Raw genomic sequence first — 17,975 nt, 5'->3', positions numbered from 1 at the left:
TAAAATGAAAGTGGCATAATCTAGTAAGCTAAGAATAAGGACGTTGTAAATAAGACGCAAGGTAAAAGAATGGGCACCCCACCAGACACCGGTTAGACACCTGATCATATTTAAGTTTCTTTACTCCAGTATGTTTGGAATCTAAAATAATATATATAATAGATAATTCCTATAAAGTACATTGAAATCGGGAATGATTCTCCGTCTAGAAAATAGAACCACAATGCTTTTACTAACCAAAGAGTATAATAATATATAGGGAAAAGAGAGCCCTCTCTACGCATTATGAGCTGTCTATTTGAAAACTAGCGCCATCTGAATATTGGCCCCGAAAATAACTATATATTAGCTCGAAATTATGAAATTCATTTTTAATGTTGTGACATAATTAAATAAATAACCAACTCTACTTTTTAATGTAGGTATTGCAATTTTTTACCATGTTGAAATTGCGCGTAGAGTTAGTTATTTAATTTTGCCACAACATAGAACATAAAGCATAGGATTTAGTAGTGTTGATATGAGTAATTGAATTGATTGGGTGGGAGAAATAAAAAGCAATGTTTGCATATTATTTTTTATTTTTATTATGTTTATAACAATATAATTGTGCGGAGAAGCTCCAGATTTTAAGCATCATTTCAGTCACCAGATGTTAAGTCATCACCACCACCCAAATTCTCTTGCAACACCAGAGGAATCAAAGGAGCGTTGCCAGCCTTTTAGTAAGGTGTACGCATTTTTTTTCCAATACGATACGACATAAGTAAGGTACCTTTACTTATGTCGTATCGTATTGGAAACACCACTCAGGGAAGCTCACACAAAGCATGGTTGACGGGGTTACTTCTAAACCACACTCTCGAGGAACGCCACACATCCTGATGGTGGGGATGAATGATGGAAATCTTAAAATAGCAGCTTTATTATAAACGACTACCCGGAAACAAAATATTACGAAAACCACACTCAGAAACTCAATTGTTAACCAAAATTAATAAGAATTGGTGGTAATAAAAAAGCCATTTTAACTAAAATATTTCTAATAATAATCATTTGCTTAAATACTTATTGTTGACAATGTTTCCAATTAGGTATAACCTAACCGATGTACATCGATCTCCTCTCTAAGGCCTCGAGGGCCCCTCTAAAAACCCTTCTCGTGCTCATGTTATGCGCAAGACTTCATAATATTTCGTTTTCGCAATGCGCAAGACGTCGTTATACATTGTTTCTGCCTTCTTTAGCTTTGTACGTTGTGTGTCGAAGCTAATTTTTCACCAAAATTTGTACGCTCATAATATGTGAAGAGTGTGTAAGAGATAAAGATTGCCCTTGTAGGCCTATCCCGCCTACAAGGGCAATCTTTATCTCTTTTATCTGTTTAGTTGATTTTAGTACCTAATGAACTGAATAATATATGGTAATGTCTTGATTTCAAATGTTTTTATTCCTTACTTATTTTAATATTCACAAAACGTAGCGAGTTAAAGTGCATTTTAAAGCTTTCGCAACATATCTGTCGTATTTTCGAAAAGGGTATAGGACTTTATACTGTAGTTATTAAAATGCATTTCTGATTTTAGTATCATCGTAGTATTAGTATTTAGTAGTAGTACACGGGATTCCCAAAGAGGATGTAAATGCTAGGTAATTGGTTACAGAAGTAATATTAACATTATTCTTTGTTCGTACTACAACCATTTGACATTTCAAAAAAATCTACCAAATTTCAAATCAATCTCGGACTCGGAGCAATTAGGTAACATTTCTAACAATAATTTTTAAAGTAAAGTGTCAAGCTGAATAAGATATTTAATAGTAGTAGTAGATAGTTCCTTAAATAATAAGTTCGCTATCCCCATAAATTTCTATTTGTCAGGGTTCTGAACAAATATTATTACTGTCGTCATTTTGAAAAAGAGATGGAAACGTGAGTTGTTTAATTGCATTTTGTAATGGAACATTAAATATGTACCTACCCGTAAATAAATACATATTTACTACTATATATATCTTTTGGCACAATTTCGAGAAGAACACATGCCTCTATATCAGAAAATATGTGAAATCCATGGCGCTGGTTTTTTCGCGTAAGCTTATAGGTCCTTTACGAGATGAATTTAAAGTTTCATTTATTCGCATATCTTTAATACCCTCTTCCCTCAAATTTGTTGTTATTGATAATAACTTTTTACAGCATAAAACATAGTATTATTTAGGTTCAAGTGAAATTTTGTTAGGCTTAATATGATTTATACCATTACAGTGTCAACACAAATGCAGGTTTCTTGTGCAATTATGAAGTTATGCTAATTTTGCAACAACTCAAAGATAACACACAGAAAAAACATAAACGAGAAGGATCTTTAGCCACTGTGACATATGAAGTTGGTAATTTTTATGTGTGATATAATAATATTATCTATTGCATGAAAAATAAATATGCAACTTTACATCAATTGTTATAATATATTTAGTGCTAAGACACAACAGCTGTAACTCTCTGAGCTATCAGTGAGTGTGCTAAGGTACAGAAGGCCTTAATATAACATATTTTTTAAATATATTTTAATTTCTCAATTGGGTAATGAATTTTGGCTGAAGTACTATGAAAACTTTTTGTGATTGAAAATGATATATTTTTAGTTCTGTTACAATTTGCTGAAGAACAAGCCAAATGACAATGAAAGCAATAAAATCATTTTTCTATGTACAGTAGAACCTCTATACATTGAACATCAAGGAAGACACCAAAAAAATTGAGTTATAGAGTTTTTGACTTATGAGGATTTCTATTCAACATAAAAAGGTTGAGATTCATTCTAATAATTTTTTATTTATCATAAATTAACATTATTTCAAAACAACAGCAGTAGAATCAAACTACTTCTGACAATATTTACTATACTCTTTAAAATACTCGACAACAAATGACTTGCTTTGCTAAAGTTCAAATGAAATCAAAAATAATAAATTTAAACACCTGACACCAAATAAATATTTGTCGATGTGAGTTACAAATTTGTGATAATTCTACTCATTGTATACTCCTAAGTTTCTTTCTAAGAAACAATGGTGAACTTCCACTGTCGGTAAATTCGTAAAGTCTGTAACTTATTATAGTAACTAACTATAGAGGTAATAAGACTCAAATAATAGAGAAGTAAAGGTTGTAAAATATAACTTTGCGATGTTTGAGATACACTGGTAAAATATAATTTTTCCCATTCTGGAGGAAAAATATGGCTTGGAGGGACTGACTGATCATTTAGACTAATAGGGGGGTAGAAATTTATAAACCTCCATGTTTTGGTGTTTGAAGGGAAGGGAACAAAACATTTTTTCGAGATTTAATATAATATAAGAATAATATTTGTAAAGACATTTGGAAGTTTTCAACTTAATGAGGTTCTACTGTATATGCAACATAATATTGTCTTAATAGCTAGATACACTTTTTAATTATTTTTGATGTTGTAATAATGAATAATCTTAATCAAATAAGACCTTTTTTGATAGCAATAAAAACAAAATTGGAAAGGTCATCCCACATTTTTCATGGTACTTATTCAGTGTAGGAAATTAAGACGGACTTATTAACTCTTATAACTAACTTATAATGTAGGAAGAGGTGATGATTAAGTTTAACTCCCAACTGCTTATATGAGATCTGACATAAATGAGCATAAGTATAATATACCTTAGTACAGTGTAGGATCTTGATGGAACTACTATTAAGAGATGTACTGAGAACAATATGGTATCTAAATGCCTACTTGTTAATACCTAATATAATTGACCTTTGTAATAAAAATATTCCAATATCACCTCATTCAGTGTCACCACCACCACAAGATTAAAAAATATAAGGCCATTAACCTATATAGTACTATCAAATTATAATAATAAATTCTTTTCATTCTGGCAACCCGATTGTTCATGTTGTAAGCTAAAGAACTCTGTAAATTTTAATTAAATTTCTATGAAATTTGCATTAATTTTATCAAAATTCAATCTCATCACGACCAAATTATATAAATATTAGTAAACAGTTTATGTATCTTGTTAATGTAAGTGTTGTGGAAATAATTGTTTTCGTAAAGTTAATTTAGGTTGTGACGTTTCTAAAGTCCGTTGTCGCCAATTTTAAAATTGGTCTTTGATTGAAGTGTAGTGCTGTTTATTTAATAACTTACGTAAGTAATACATAATAATTTATCGAAAAAAATATAGGTACATATTATATTAGAAAATATCAATCTACACTCTATCCTCTTTTGGTTGTTGCTCACCTCATTGTTTTGCGAAATATTATACATTTTTAAACCATGAACACCCGCAAAACAACTATCCTTCAATTGGCAGACCAGCTACATCAGGCTCTCAAAGAGCTAAAGTCATCCAGGGCATAATGTGAGCAATTACTACATGAGAGAGAGGATAGTGAGAGGGAAATGTTGAGTGTATTAGGAAAAAAACCAAAAGATAAGAAGTGAGTTGGTAGAATTGCACTCTGAAATGCTTATTATACAAAGTCATAGAGATGAACTTCAGACAGTGTTGGCTGGTTTTGACCAAAGCAGTGATGCTTTTGATGTTGCCCTCAAATGCATTGCTGACTTAGAATGGGAGCTAAGGGATGCTCATAAGCAAATTACTATCTTGGACTCACAAAAAAATAACAGAAATATGTCCCACACACAGTCACTGTTTGAAGAACTAATCTGCAATTCACCTACAATGTGTTCTGCTAACTCACCTAGTAATTCTGATTCCCCCAGTGTCACTATTGACTTAACTGGTAACAATTCTTCATGTAATACCTCTGTGACTGCCCAAACATTGTCCTTTAGTAGGAATAAATTTAAAAAATATGCTAAAATTAACAAATATATTAAGTCGACCCAAAAATTTGTACTTGCGTAAAGAAAGATCAGAATTGTTAAACAAACTTAATCAGTGTAATTCAGATTTAGAATCATGTAGGTGTAATTATGAATATGAGATACAGCAGCTTCATTCAGAACTCTCTAATATGAACTAAACCCTACAGGAAATAACTTATAAATATGATATGGCTCAAAATGAGATAAGTGAACATGCTTTGGCAATGGATGAGCTTATTAAGTCTAGTCAGTATAACCTAGAAACATTTGAATCGCTAGGCAAAAAACATATTTTGTGGGACACCTCAAGCTTGCCGGAGCATGAGTCGCTTATAACTCAAGTGCAGAACCCTTGCATATCATTAGACATATCAACTATTTCCCTCTCACAAAATCAAGATTTACAAACCAATATTAAACATAACATTATTATGTACAGTGATGAGATTGGAAAAAAATTGGTTTACAACTGAATCTTAACTTTGGTCAAAATATTTTAAATATCTATATGCCTGGGGCCACTTATTTCAATATTTTAGACAGAATTATAACTTCTAAATTCAATTTAAATACAACAATAATAATTCTAATTGGTAGAAGAGGAGGAACTAATAATAAGGATATTGCTAATTATTTCAAATTGCTTAGCAACTTAGATAATGTAAATAAAATAATTTTGTTTTGTTAATTCAGTCAGAGCTTGCCAGAACGAGAAAATAATCATAGACATAAGTTAAATTTATATATGCATACCTTGACATGTCGTCATGGTCTTTTCCATTTTATGGACACCAATAAGTTTATTGGAAAGTATTTTTGTTTGACTAAAGAAAATTATCATCTTTCTAAATATTGTATTCGACAATTAGTACATGTGCTAAATTATTATTTTATTAACTTATCCTGTTCGGTGGACAGACAGACACCTGCTTCTATTGAGCAGGTTAGTAGTACCTTTGGTATTAAAACTGTGGAATATTTTCCAAACCATTTAAACTAGTTTATAAGACAACTGAGAACAACTCCGGCAGAAATTTTAAATCTAATACAACAAAAAATAATAACTTGAATATAAAGCATAGCACACCCGTATTAGATAAATTTAATAATAAAAAATTTATTAACCTGGTGCACCAAAATATTCAGGGCTTGTCTGGGAAACACTTGGAAACAGGGCCGCGCCGCCCCTGTGTGCGGAAGTGTGCGGCGCACACAGGCGCCAAGACAATAGGGGCGCCGCGCCGCCACTGCCACCTTAATTATTTTTGTTACCTATATGATTGTTTTTTGTAGTGGAGTATCGACAAGTAAGTAGGTACAATAGGCGCAACATAGGCCTTGTAAACAACAAAACATCTATAACGCTTATTGAACAAGTCTCTCAATATTTAATGTTTATTATTATTCACGTTTATGGTTTCATTTTACGTTTAGGGTTTTAGTTTACATTCCTTACGAGCTCAACGTTAAAACGGCGGCAGTTCTTTGAACCAGAGAAAAAGTACTAGTTATTTTAAACCGTAGAGGCGCCGAGTTTGTATGAGTATGAGTGAGTGTCTGAACGCAACCCGATGCGATGCGTGCGACGCAAGCGGGGGTATTCCCCTATTTTAAAGAACGAGATAGCTAAGGCAAAACAAAACAAATGAACAATCATTTGATTGAAAGTGTGTGTGTGTAAGGTGCGTATTGAATTTTTATAATCATTGTTTGGGTGTTACCTACTGATTGTTTTAACGTGTTTTCACGATGAGTGATAGTAATCATGATAAAAAAAAGAAATTATCTGGTTACCAGAATCTAATAAGGAAAAGAAAACAAGAAGAAGAACGTAATAAAAATGCAACTAAAATAAGTAAATATTTTACGGCTCAACCATCCACTTCGACACAATCATTAGAGACAGAAACCAGTCATGTTATCGATGAAAGTGTTATTAAATCTGATTCAAAAAACGCTTCATGTAGTGGTAAGTGTGTACTTTTTATGTAATTTTGTATAAAATAAATATTATAACTTATGTTTGGGATATTTTAGAAAAAAATATTTTTTTTTCAATTTTGAATAGAAAAATTAACTTTTTTTCCGGCCGTTTTTAGAGATTAGACGGAAGGAACAGACAGACAAAAATTGTAAAAAATTATATTTTATTTTATGTACTTTTTACTGAATGCGTACATCCATAAGCATTTAGTAAAAAGCGGTTATTTTAATACTACAAACAGACACTCTAATTTGTATAAATATAAATAATTATTCATAGATAGGTAAATCAGTTTATTCAGACAAGGAGATAGATAGGTACTCATGTGAACAATATTATGTATTTGTTTGTCTGTTATTAATTTAAGATGATGCTGCCGAAGTTACGTCTGTGCCTGTGCCTGATACACCATCGTCACCGTCAAGACAATTATCGTCACCAATTCCAAAGATGATCCTGGAGCCTGGCCAGAAGTTTTAAACGCTACTTTGATCCAGTATTTAATAGAAAATACGATTAAACAAATTAAACAGTATAATTTTCCGCGTGATTCTTCGGGACGAAAATTTTCTGAGTATTATTATGAAAGGCATTTAGGAAACGGTGAAAAGTATCACGGAGAGTGGCTGCTGTATTCAGTGTCCAAAAATGCCGTTTACTGCTTCTGTTGCAAGCTATTTGAATCAAAACATAAAAATAAATTCTGCGAGGGAATTAGTGATTGGCAACATCTAGCTTTGTATTGCAGCAGACATGAGAAAAGTTCTGCTCATTTCAATAATTATAAAAAATGGACAGATTTGTGTCATGCTCTTAAAAATAAGAACACTATTGATAGTATTCAACAAAAACTTTTAGAGGTTGAAAAGCAGCGCTGGTACGATGTAATCAAAAGAATAATATATGTGGTCCAATTTCTAAGTACACAAAATATGGCTTTTCGTGGCCAAAGCCAAAAATTATATGATCGTAACAATGGTAATTTTTTAAAATGTATTGAAATGTTAGGAAAATTTGATCTTTCAATGACTGAACACATACGACGCGTAACGAATGATACGGACATATGCCGACTTATCTTGGAGATAAAATTCAAAATGAAATAATTTACATACTCGGTAACCAAATTCAACATTTTAAATTTATGTCGAATTAATAAATATTTTTCAATAATACTGGATTGTACTCCTGACGTTTCACACGTAGAACAAATTAGTATTATAATAAGATTTGTCAATTTTAACACAGAAACTAGAAAGTTGGAAACAAGAGAGCATTTCCTAGCTTTCTGTCCAATTATAGATACAACTGGCGCTGGATTGACGTCATTTATTTTAGAAAAACTAGACAACATTAATTTGGATATAAACAATTTAAGGGGACAGGGTTATGATAATGGATCAAATATGCGCGGTAAGAATAATGGTCTTCAAAAAAGATTGCTGGATTTAAATCCCCGCGCTTTCTATGTACCGTGCGCTAGTCATAGTTTAAATTTAATAGTAAACGACGCTACCAACCTCAATCATCATACGACTGGTTTTTTTTGTATTGTGCAAGAATTATATAAATATTTTTCGCCCTCTGCTAAAAGATGGGATTTATTAAAAAAATATGTCATAAATCTGACCTTAAAACCATTATCTGAAACAAGATGGTCAAGCAGAATAGATGCTATAAAACCGCTGTTTACAAATTTACCAAAAATTTATGATGCCCTATATGAAATATCAAATAATTAATGAGCACTAAACAATTTGGTTTTTCAAGGGGTCGCTCAACAACAGATGCTGGTGTTGTGTAATTTTTGAAGCCTGGGATAGTTGTCAGGATGCCGTTGGTATTTTCTATGATTTATCCAAGGCATTTGACTGTGTTCATCATGAAATCTTAATCAGGAAACTACATCATTATGGTATCAAGGGAGAAGCGCTTGGCCTTCTGAAGTCTTATTTTAGTCTTATGGCAACAGGTTTCAGATGGTTGAAGTGAACAGTAAGAGGTCAGCTGGATCTCCCATTACCATGGGCGTTCCACAGGGTTCGATTCTTGGGCCATTCCTATTCCTTGTATATATAAATGATTTACCATACTTTGTACAAAATAAACATGAGATAGTATTGTTTGAAGATGATACTTCTTTACTTTTTAAACTACATAGACAGCATACTGCTTTTGATGACGTGAACAATGCTATGTCCAAAGTAGTGGAATGGTTCACTACGAATAATCTCCTTCTTAATGAAAAAAAAACCAAATGTATTAAATTTTCCCTGCCTAATGTTAGACAGGTTGACACAAATATTGTAGTAAAAGACGATGAGTTGAAACCTGTAGATACAACCGTATTTTTAGGGATTACCTTAGATACCAAACTTCAGTGGGGTCCTCATATTATGAATTGGCGAAAAAGCTTAGTTCTGCAGCATACGCAGTTAAAAAAATTCGGCAACTTACGGATGAAAAAACCGCGAGGTTGGTCTACTTCAGCTATTTTCATAGTCTGATGACATACGGTATTTTACTTTGGGGACATGCTGCCGATGTTAACACCATTTTCACACTGCAGAAGCGAGCTATTCGCCATCTATAAATTAGGACCAAGAGTGTCACTAAGGGAAAAATTTAAGGAAATAAAAGTTTTGACTTTGACATCGCAATAAATATATGAAAACCTTGTTTATGTAAAAAAAAATATAAATTCGTTTAAAAAAATTAGTGACCCTCATAATGTCAATACTAGAAATAGGGATAGGCTTGCTGTTCATGTAAATCGACTCCAAAAAGTCACAACTTCATTCAGAGGTCTGTGTATACGTTTTAATAATAAGGTCCCTATTGACATTCAGAACTTACCTTTAAATGAATATAAATCAGTGTTAAAGAAAAAGTTGTATACAAAAGGGTACTATAAAATATCTGGATCTAAAGAACCCTTGGGACTGAGCTGCTGGGCTGTTACATGTCTGTCTTAGTTTGATAAATGTCATTATAGTTATATAATTTAAATATTAATATTGTTTCTGTTTTTTAATCAATTTTAATAATCATTATCATGAGTTATGTAATTTGAAACAAAATTGTAAGTAGAGGCATTTAGTAAGTATTGCATAATATGTGGATGAACTTGAATTGTTTTGTTATTCGGTAGATTTCTCGTGGCAGGTATCGTCATGCTCGCTTAAATGGCTCTGCTTGTGGCGGCGACGTGGGGCGGGTCGTTCCCTTCCCTAAAATATGGTCGAGGGAGGCGATGGCTGGTCCATGCGTCATGCTCGTGAACGGGTGCTACTCGTGGGGGCTGGATGATCTTGTTACCGGGAGGTCTGCTTGATGTGTTATTTTATTATTATTATTTCCTTTAAAGTTATTATATATTTTATGAAATGCTCACATAATGCCTCTATTTATTTGCGGTATGTGTGGATTGATGCATCTACTATACTCAATAACTCTTGTGTTTATAAGTATTAATTTACTTTTTTTTCTTTTTTTGACTTACTCATGTAAGCGTTTCAGTTTTTGACTTTTGAGTATTTTGTTGCGTCACTTTGCATATATTGTAAAACAACTAAAATGTAAATCTTGACTTAAAAGAGTGGCAATGAGTTTCTTGCTACTTCTTCTCATTAGCTCAACCCTTTACGAAGTAGCGGTAAATTCAATAAGAAACAATATTTATATTTTTTTTGACATTCATAAGTGTCATTTTTGTGACCTACATGAATAAAGTGTATTTGAATTTTGAATAAGACCTCATTATTTTGCAGACTGTTCGCTATTTACAAGAATCAGAATGTAATAATCAAAATACTGATGCTATTGAGAAGTTTCTAGAAGCGACAAAATGCTTCAAAGTTGACAAAAGTGGAAAAATTAATGATGGTCAATACACCACCTAGAACAGAGTTGGAAATACAGTTGGTACATCAGTTTTTTATCCTTAATGTTTATTAAATTTTAAAATTGATAAATCTTATAAATAAAATTACTTCAGACTCAGTCAAGTGTCACACTTTTTATAGTATAAATAATATGTCTGATATGATTGTTAAAGAAATATTAATAAAATACATATTTTGCCTTACATTGTTACCCAAAAAGGCAGCTAAGCTGTCCCCACAGGCTAATTTTATTTTAAATAATAATAAAACAATGATCTCAAGTAACTCAGCTGGCTTCGTTGATACCAGAGCTATTATTGCTTTCAAATTAAGTTGAATATTGTATCTTTGATCTAATACATGGTGGCACAGTGTTCATCCAAGGGTGCATCAATCATCATGTATTTCCTGCAACATTGCCTTTAGAACTTTTGAGTGAGTGATTTGTTTCCATAGACAATTTTTAGGTTGCCTTTGCCTCTTCCTGTATGACCAGATAACCATAAAGACGATAAAGTTCCAAGGGTCAAGAAGTGCTCGAGCGCGGATGATGGTGTGTTTTTCATGCATCCAGTATGTGCTGTGGTTGCTAAGTGCTGTAGACTCTGAAGGTTTGATTTTTTCAATGTCAGTTGTGTCTTGGGCCACCATACAACTGATCTGTGGGTGGGAAGGTCTGATGACAGATGTGTGCAGCCATAGTACTATTTTTGGGCTGATACCGCATCTTTTGCGGACAAGCCTTTTGCACTGATAAAAAGCAATATAAATATGGAAATTTTAGAATAAGAATAATATTTGACAAGAGAAAAATTTAATCTGAATATCTATCAAAAATTTTGATCTTATTTGTTTCTTCATCTATATAAATTCTAACTTATTGCGAAAAATGTTATTGCAATGATTATAATTTTTGATATAGTTAAATGGTGTACTTACTATATTAAAAGGACAATAATACATAACAATAAACTATTTGGAATATAAAACTTGATCAGATAAGTATGTTCTAAGGCTGTTCAAGCAATATTCATGTATTTTGTAATAAATAAAAATTCTTTCTGTGGTAAATATGTATAAAATAATATGGTATAATAATAAGTAATAAAGTGAGCTACCCGATGTAAAGCCACCCATAACAGTGACAGTATTATGGTATGAGTCACACAAATCATAAAACATCCTTTGGTGTAGTGTTTTACAGAAGAGCAAGATTAACAAGTGTGCAGATCATCTGATGCTAAGTTATCACTTCTGGTGCTTGCAACACCAGAGGAATCACAGGAGCTTTGCCGGACTTATAGAAAGATATACACACTTTTCAAGGTACCCATGTAATATCATTGTGGAAACACCCCAGAAGAAAGTTCTTCACGTTTTGGTTGTATGTAGCAGAAAGTTCCTTGAAAACTGGTTGGTGAAGGTACACACATCCAGATAGTGAGGATATTTGATTGATTTTTCTTTGTAGAAATTGTATTTTTGATAAATTTTCGAATGATCGACCCAAAGTATTGCCTTGCTCTAGTGATCATCCCTAGTTTTTTCTAGAGGGGAGGGATTTAAGGAGAGTGTTGTTGATGTATCATTAACACACGAATTTGACTTTTCTGTTGAATTGAACAAAGATATTTGACCCCATTCCATCCTTCTCAAGAGAGGATATTTTCATTGGTATACCAATATGTTGGAGAAATAATTTAGAAGCACACACTCTTGGAAACACCAGTGTTAACGCGCTTAGTGTTTGTCGGCTTCTAAAAATCTCGGAAAGCCCATATGATGGATATTTCATAAGAAGCTCCTTGAATGTATTCTATCTTCATACAACCGGCCGGAATACAAGTTATACCTACGTGGCTCAAGTTCGGTAGACACTCGGAACATCAGACAATCGCAAATGCTCCGCATTTACGTAAAACCTTGCGATGGTTTTGTTAGCCCTGTCCAGCTAGAGTACTTAACACATTCAGTGCCATTGACACGCCTAGCGTGTCCACACTAATTCTTATCTGCATGCCGCCAGCACGCCGGGCGTGCTCACCGTTTTTCATCTATATCTCAAAGATTAGACAATATTATTGTCCGAAAGACTCTGAGCATAAACTTTCTGCCGTAAGCTAAAGTATTCTGAAGTGGTTCCAGGATCTGATATTTTTTTAAGGTTCATCAAAAATAATCTATTATGTAATGCCGCGAACATACCAGGCGTGTTCATCTCCAGCAGTTCTCAATCTTTTATATTATTAGGTCAATTTACTACATTTATAATGCCAATAATAAAGTATAGAATATTTTTTATAAGTTATCATTTATTTTATTCCTTGGCACTTAGGTTGAACAAAAAAGATAAAATAAATTGCATAAAATATTTACCTATAATGTACCCCTTTAGGTACCTAATTATAAACGCTTATCAGCTGTTGTGTAACTCGGATCTGTTTCCTTCTCTCTCTTTCACCAATATCTTTTCATTCATCGGAAGAAGACAAAACCCTGCCCAAAAAAATAAGTATGGTCTGAAGTTCTATGCACTAGCTGACCAGTCTGGGGTAATATTGAAACTGCACCTGTACGGCGGTGCGTCTGATGTTATTGTGGGAGGATTAAACCACGTTAACAAAGTGGTAATGCATTTGATAAAAGAATATTTAAATGTAGGGCACCATTTATTTATGGATAATTTTTATACAAGCGTTAATTTGATAGAAGATTTATACTATAAGAATACTTATTGTACAGGAACACTACGAAAATGTCGAAAAAATAATCCTCAATTAGTTGTAAAAACAAAATTAAAAAAAGGTGAATTGTGTATACAACATAAAAATAATGTGTGTATAATTAAATGGTTGGATAAGAGGGAAGTCATGGCGATCTCTAGCAAATACAAAGGCAACTTTAACATTATTACTAATCGAAGGGGGCAAAGTAAAGCAAAACCAGAAATGATAACAAAATATAATAAAAATATGAATGCAATAGATAAGCATGACCAAATGCTATCATATTATACGTGCGAGCATAAATCTTTGCGGTGGTATAAAAAAGTTATCATTCACATCATGCAGATCGTCATGATCAACTCTTATTTCCTGTACAATGAGTATTCAACTCGAAAATTAAGCTTATATGATTTCCGATTAAGCGTCATAAAATCCATCGTGGAACCCTACATAGAACGGGAACAACAAATCCCATTACATAGACAGGTACATTGCTTGATGAAATTGGAAAAAAATTATCACGGAAAAACCAAACGAAAAAGATGCGTACATTGCTGGAGAACAAAAAAAGGAAGAGTAATGTCGCTATTTGTTGCTACTTGTGCATGGAATGTTTCAGACCGTATCACAAATATTAAGTGGTACTAAACTTATTCATAGATACCTACTGATTAAGTAAGAGTTGTACTCCACTTATCAAAAAAAAAATTTTTCCAATGTGCATTTGATCAAAGAAAAGGACAATTTCTATTGATAATTATTGTATAATATTGTTGGTCTAATTACGTTGATTTTTTAACATTTATCTTTAACATAAGTAGTAACTATAATATTGTACACACAATAAGTGCTTTAATAAAGACGTTGATTTCTCAAATCACTATTATTATTTCAATTGAAATCACAACCCTTAGGAACTCAATTTCTTTCCTCAAGAGAATCATAGAAACCTTTTAAACAATCAAGGCAACTAATTTCTCACTTTTCTTTAAAAATATCAATGATAGCTTTCATTTTATCGTAACGAACGCGACCGTGATAATTTGCTAGCTCGCATGCTACAACACTTCCGAAATATTCATTGCATCGAATTTCAATATTAGTATTGTTGTTACAAGTCAACCCTGGTTCAGTCATGGTACCAATTTCTTTATATTTAGTAATTGTTGGTCTTCCGTCAGTCATGGTGTTTACATCCTTTTTGTCATATTCATCCATTTGTTGCGAATATGTCCATTTTTGGGAGTAAGGTACATCTTGTAGTTCTGTAAATATATCTTGCGATGAGTTCGGTGAGCTTGATGCGTTCGCGATGTATTCTGAAAGCAAATAATGATCAACAATTATTTAAAGTCGTATAAAGTGGCTATAACTTTTAATAAATGTCATTTTTATTAAAAAAAAAACAATTAGGCGAAAAAAACCAAAAATATACTAACGTAACGTAACGACATTAACTATTCTATGCGGACGAAGTCGCAGGCAAAAGCTAGTATTTAATAAACAATAAGTTCAAAACATTTACTGTCTCCAAATTAAAATCTAAACTTCTTAGAATTGTAGACAGATTCCTGTAACGTTTTAAACATCTGGAGTTGAAATGTTATCAGCCTATTTGTAAAACAATAGATGCGTCAGCAGTCAGCACGGCTTGTTTATTGTGTTATTAGCGATAATATATAACAGTGCAAATAATGTTTTCAAACACAATCGTCGGTTTTTTAAGAATCTTTTTGTTCCTTAATTCTTTTGTGTAAAATTGATGCGGTTAATTACTTGCGGTGCTGCTTCAAAAACCTTATGAAATACGTTAATATTGACAATATAATGTGCTATCTATAGGTACCTGCATATCATAAAGTAGGTACCAGGTACCGACCGAATGATTTACAATTTAACACTAATCCACTACGTCACAATAAGTGCACTAAAAGTTTTAAGACAAGATAAGAGAAATATGTTATCGGCTCACCTCCTACTTTTGGGCGTTTTTGTGAGGGTGGGCTATCTGCTTGCGTCGCATCATCATCATATTCCACTGTTTCTTGCACATATTTTGTTTTCCCTAAAAAATCATAAATAAGTAACCAAAGGTTGAAATTCACTGATCAAATTACGATAAATACTTACCTTGGAATCTACTAACTGCCATAATTTAACTTTCAAAAGCACAAACACTGCTAAAAACAAAATATCTCTTCAGTAACTCGAGAAAGACTGATCAATAAACACGGTTGAAGCCGAAATAACGCTTTCTTTGATTTTACCTCTTAACAGTGCCGGTGAACACGCCTAGCGTGCTACGTAATTCCATCCTGCAGTGCCGCGAGCACACCTAGCATGTTTGCGTTTTTTATAGGGCGGCATCGCTGGGAAGTATTAGAAAATCGTGGTGGCATTGAATGTGTTAAGTACCATGCGGCCATACTGTTTAAGAATATTACATACAAACTGCTCTAACACTCCTTTGCTTCAATGTCGCTGTCTATCTATCTATCTGTAAGGTATACTGGAAAATGCCCAGCTGACCGAATATGGGGAAAGCTGTACAGCCGTTTTGGTCATTGATGAATAGACGTTCAAGTCTAGATATTGACAGATCATGATGCTCTCCTTGTTTTTTGGGAGCTGCAAGGACATATTAACAGATCTGGTGTTTCTAGAGAATGTGGGTGGTGGTGATCACCAAGGGAAATATGAGTAATTTAATGTGATCCTTTATTACAGATTGTTCAGGAGAGTGAGGAGCAACTTTCAGAGGAAGAAGTACAAAATCTAATATCAATTGTTAATAAGATTTTCCCGCCAGTATAATCAGTATGAATTATTAAAAAGCCTTTGTATAAATAAATCTAACATAAAGACCATTAGTAATAAGTAAATAAATAAATCTTATATAATATGTTTTATTCATTTTAAATTAGTAGCAAATCACATTAATTTTATTGTGATGAAATTGTTATATATTCATGAAACTCAAGAGTTTAATGCATGTATTGTCCATTTTTAAGACACTTAATATATGGCCTATCTAAGATCATTTGGATGTCCAGATAGACTGTAACAACTGTGAAAACATTGAAATAAAATTGAGGTTGACATTTAACCTTTATTTGAGCAGTTCACACACACTAACACAAAGTGACATACCAATCATGAGTATAAGATGGAGCTTGTCATACACACTAAAGTAATAAACTGTTTTCATGTGTTGTCTAACAGCAAGAGGCTATCTACACATAAACTATCTGAGATTAACACATTCATCACTACATCAGAAATTGTATGTTTTAGTGTCCCCATCATATCAATTTGCTTATACCTATTTTATGAATAATGATTATTGTCATTTGTAATACTCCGGAAAGATGATGGTGAATGTGTTACTTAATAAAATTACAAGTGAGGCTTTAGTACAAGTGATGATATTATTTCCTTAATTTGTGTATTTTGCGCCACACCTCTTTGGCCTTTTTATCAATTAGTTGTGTAGCAATTTCTTGATTGTTTCTTATTTCATTTTTCATATATTGCAGTATAATTGAGAGATATTCCGGTAGCAAAAGATCATCTTCACGTTTATTGAGTTGAACAAAGGCACAGTATGCTGCGTGACTTTTGTGCTCAGCCCACGGATCATCTTCAGGTTCCCACCCATCAAGTTCCTTCCCGCAGAGGAAACATTTAACAGCATCGACATCAGTATCGCCAGTAGCAACTGAATAAAACCCTGCCTCGGCCATATTACGAATATTACATTTGTTGTTATCATTATAAGGCCAATACTTGAAGGTTTTAACGCGTTCGTCTTCTAGAAATAAGTATCGGTTTTCTAATTGCTCCATTACTTGAAAAAAGTCTATTCCGGATGATGGATACTCTTATTCAAATCCAAGCTTCCAAATAGTAATTTTTGATGACTTTGCCAGACACGTGCGTTTAATTTAATAAATTATATAAAATCTTACGAAAAGTAGGTAGTTAGCAGACACACTGTGCTACATAAATCACAACGGGCATTTAAAATTAAACAGCTCAAGGTATACCAAAGAGTATAATAATATATAGGGAACTAACTGACAATAATTCTAAGCCATTGACATCCAACCAGTCATTTAGCTTACTAAGAGTAGTAGTTAAGCGATTACTAGCATTTACTACAGAACTGTCCGAGTTATATAAAAGAAGATCATCAGCATATTGCAAAACATATATATCTGAATTTAAGGATGTTTCTAAATCATAGGTATATACATTGTACAGCAAAGGACTTAGGACCGACCCCTGGGTCAGGCCTCTCTATACAAGCCTTGATAGTTGAGTACCATTGTTTAGGTCTAATTTAATACATCTCTCAGAAAGCATATTGATGATATATGTAATTAATAATTGGGGAACGTGAAGGTCATGTAATTTTTTATGCAGTACTGAAATCAGTACATTATCATAAGCTGAGCTGATATCAAGAAAGGCCGCAAGAACCGACTCATTA

General features: G+C 32.9%; 2 long non-coding RNA genes across 5 annotated transcripts; one reads left to right on the top strand and one right to left on the bottom strand.

Moving 5' to 3' along the window:
- Positions 1-1,768: 1,768 nt before the first annotated feature.
- Positions 1,769-16,385, top strand: LOC126975011 (uncharacterized). Of its 4 annotated transcripts, none has more exons than XR_007731600.1 (5): positions 1,769-1,933; positions 2,270-2,390; positions 10,644-10,797; positions 11,225-11,368; positions 16,211-16,385. It is a non-coding gene; the product is annotated as an uncharacterized LOC126975011 (long non-coding RNA). The 4 variants fall into 4 exon arrangements; XR_007731598.1 differs by having other exon boundaries at positions 11,225-11,759; XR_007731599.1 differs by lacking the exon at positions 11,225-11,368 and having other exon boundaries at positions 10,644-10,793.
- Positions 14,228-15,603, bottom strand: LOC126975010 (uncharacterized). Its single transcript, XR_007731596.1, has 2 exons — positions 15,456-15,603; positions 14,228-14,802 (listed from the first exon to the last, which is right to left on the bottom strand). It is a non-coding gene; the product is annotated as an uncharacterized LOC126975010 (long non-coding RNA).
- Positions 16,386-17,975: the final 1,590 nt, after the last annotated feature.

This window comes from Leptidea sinapis, chromosome 34 (assembly GCF_905404315.1).
Source record: "Leptidea sinapis chromosome 34, ilLepSina1.1, whole genome shotgun sequence".
Taxonomy (NCBI): Eukaryota; Metazoa; Arthropoda; class Insecta; order Lepidoptera; family Pieridae; genus Leptidea; species Leptidea sinapis.
The sequence above is the reverse complement of the archived record's forward strand: the minus strand, read 5'-3'. Positions and strand labels throughout refer to the sequence as shown.